We start from the raw sequence: 3,123 nt of genomic DNA, 5'->3' as shown, positions 1-3,123 counted from the left end.
TACCATCTTAAATTAAGGCAAACATATGGTATCTAACCTTTTGGATTGGCTCATTTCCCTTAGCATTATGGTTTCCAGTTGGGCACATTTGGTGGTGGTCATTTTTGTTGTTGAGTTGCAGTCACATAATAATGCAATGTGTCTCTCGCTCTTGTTGTCCCCTTCACGTTGTGGAAGGTTTCCATTACAGTGCAGATGCTCAGGCAATCACATTGGTTTATTTTTGCTTTAATTGCCTGTGCTTCTGGGGTTCTTCAGAGACACAGTTGAACCGCAGCCTTCATTCCTGCTTCCCCTAAAGAAAGGCATTCAGCTCAACAAACACCTGTTGGTAAAGGTTACAGATGGTGATCCAACATTTCCAAAGTTTAAGTTCTGATTTTGATTATAAAATAGTTTATTGATTATAAATATATTGAGAATAACAATTACTTAGGCCATATCATCAGAAATATCAAGCTTGATAATTTTGTGACATAATCATTTTTTCTTGTGCCTGCTTTTGGTTAAAATTGCCTTGACCTGGATCCTGAACTTAAAGATTTTAAATATACCAAAAGCTTCTTATGTTTGTTTTGCTTTGTTCTTAATTGCTGTATCAATATAGTAAATAATAATCTCAATCTATACAAATGGACCATTTATTGCTATATTTATAGCAGATAACAAATATCAAACATAAATATGAAGTAAATGGCCATGATAAAGGAAGTAGTTGTAAAATACAACACTAGTCCAGATAGGAGAACAGGATGCAAAATAGATTTTTGAAAGAATGAAACAGGTGCTGAAACAATTGCTATCAGGGAGAATTAGAACAATATATAGTTTACTATAGCATTTCTAGCTCCCAAGTTGAGAATGAAACATGAACAAGTTTGACAAAAAAAAGGATGTAATTATAGCAACAAGTAAGCAAACTAAGCAAGTGTATTGGCATTTGCTGAATGAGAAGCTCTGACTGTTAAGCAGGTATTTTAGGATCTATTGAGTGCTGTGGGCTAAGGAATTAATTAGCGCTCGTTAAGCTGGGCAGCAACAGGAACTGGGCTTGTGGCTCAAAACACCTAGACTAATTGGACTCATTTGTATCCAATCTCCTGCTAAATGAAGACGTGGAGGGGAGAGTACATAAGGAGAGGGCAAGGAGCAATGAAGGGAGACCTCACAGGGACTTCTACCATCACTGGTCTCCTGTGGGTGCTTCATCCCCAGACCCTCTCCCTGTCCACGGTACTGGCTCTGCTGGCTGGAGCCATTGAGCACCAAAATATGCAATTCTCTATGGAAATAAATACACAAAACGTTTTTTGGCAAATTATCAGGGAGCTTTGCAAGCCAACTATTCTCATGACAGTCTAAACTCTAGCAGTCATCTCGAAATGAATGGTTTTGTTCCACACACATACAATTTCATACTGTCAGATACACTATTCCTAATGGAGCAGGAAAACTGACAACAGTTCAGTTGTTTTTATGACTATAGAGTCCTAGTATCAGCCTGTTAAAAGATTTGTATCATAAGATTAGAGATCATGAAAGAAACCCCAAATGCTTGGACTCTATTTTTTTTTTTTTTTTTTTTGGCTAATTCAAGACTGCTTTATAGAAACAGGTGTGGGGGGCGGGGGGGCGGTCCTACAGTTAGATCCACATCCATGTGGGTCAGAGGTGGGTGAGGGGCAGGGGAGCGCCGGGCAACGGGGAACTGTAGTGAGCGGAGGAGGCAGGGGATGGGTAGGGGTTGTAGGAAGGCAGCAGCTCGGCTCTGAGCTGCTCTGGGTTGCTCTGAGGGATGGAGCAGGGCAGGGGCGCCTCGGCTTTGTAGTGGGAGGAGCTGTAGTGACCCGGCAAGTAGGCTGAGTAGTTGGGGGGTTGGTACCAAAAACCCCTGCTCACTGGGGTGGTCACGAAACCTGGTCCCCAGGGCTGGCCGCCGTTTCCTTGGCTGGAGTTCGTTACCCCAGCGCCGGTGTTCTTGGTCTTGTGCCAAGGTCGGTACTTGTAGTTGGGGTAGTCACGCAGGTGCAGGGCGTGGAGCCGCTTGGCCTCCTCCACAAAGGGCCGCTTCTTGTCCTCGCCCAGCAGCTTCCACTGCACGCCCAGGCGCTTGGAGATCTCCATTGTACATCTTGGGGTTCTGCTGCACCATCTGGCCGCGCTGAGCGGAGCTCCACACCTTGAAGGCGTTCATGGGCCGCTTCACCTTTTCCTGGGGCAGCCCAGCACAGACCAGGGCTCCTGGGCTGCCAGTGCCCTCTGGTTCCTGGAGTCCCAAAATTGGGGAATTGGTGTTTCCTGGGGGAGCAGGAGGCTCCAGGCTCTAGGCCTGGGTGTGAGAGGATCCAGGTAGTGCCATGGGGAGGCAGAAAGGCGTCCTAAAGACGGTCCCCTCCAGGTGAGCTATGGACCCTTATATGTGTCCTCCCCAAACTGAGTCGCAGACAAGGAAAGCTGGGTCCTTGGAAGGCGCAGGCCACCTGCAAGTCCGGAGTTCTTGAAATGGAGTCTTTGCTCCCAGCCAATCTGGCACGCCTTGTAGAGTCAGAAGCAGGACCTACTGACCGGTATCCCTGGAGAGGTGTTCTTAACTGTTTTTTCAAAGTCCGCCCACCGGCCCCCATCCCTGCTGCTGTGACCCGACTGACAAACCTTCTGGGAAGGTGAGAAGCGCTGCTCCGTCCCGGCCGCTGCCAAGGCGCCCTGGTGCAGCAGGCCTCTTGTACCTGGGCTGGATCTGAGGCTGGCTGCCGGATGGGGGAACAGCTTTAAACACTGACTCCTCCCCAGCCCCTCCCAGAGCGTGGTCTCCAACACCCCTTTCTCCCTGAGGCCAAGCTGGTGCCCTGTTCTTCCCAGCCCCTAACACTTCCCGCAGGCCACCACACCCCCGCCCCACACAAGGCCGAGCTATCTGAGCAGTCAGGCCTAGCAGCTGGACTCTATTTTCAATAAGAGTGACTTCCACATGAATGCTACTAAATTCAGGAAATACACCATGTCTGAAATTCTATTTCAGAATCAACACTGTACATGGATTAGTTTCCTGTTGCTTGCCAAACTTCATGGAAGAACCAGCGCTAGTCCTATAATGTTGAACTGTCAGTGCAACCGTTTAAAAAT

At 47.5% G+C, this 3,123-nt stretch overlaps 1 pseudogene; it reads right to left on the bottom strand.

Annotated features, from left to right (window-relative positions):
* Window positions 1-1,665: 1,665 nt before the first annotated feature.
* Window positions 1,666-2,359, bottom strand: LOC131481291 (protein SOX-15-like; annotated as a pseudogene).
* Window positions 2,360-3,123: the final 764 nt, after the last annotated feature.

Source organism: Ochotona princeps, chromosome 10, assembly GCF_030435755.1.
Source record: "Ochotona princeps isolate mOchPri1 chromosome 10, mOchPri1.hap1, whole genome shotgun sequence".
NCBI lineage: Eukaryota > Metazoa > Chordata > Mammalia > Lagomorpha > Ochotonidae > Ochotona > Ochotona princeps.
The sequence above is the reverse complement of the archived record's forward strand: the minus strand, read 5'-3'. Positions and strand labels throughout refer to the sequence as shown.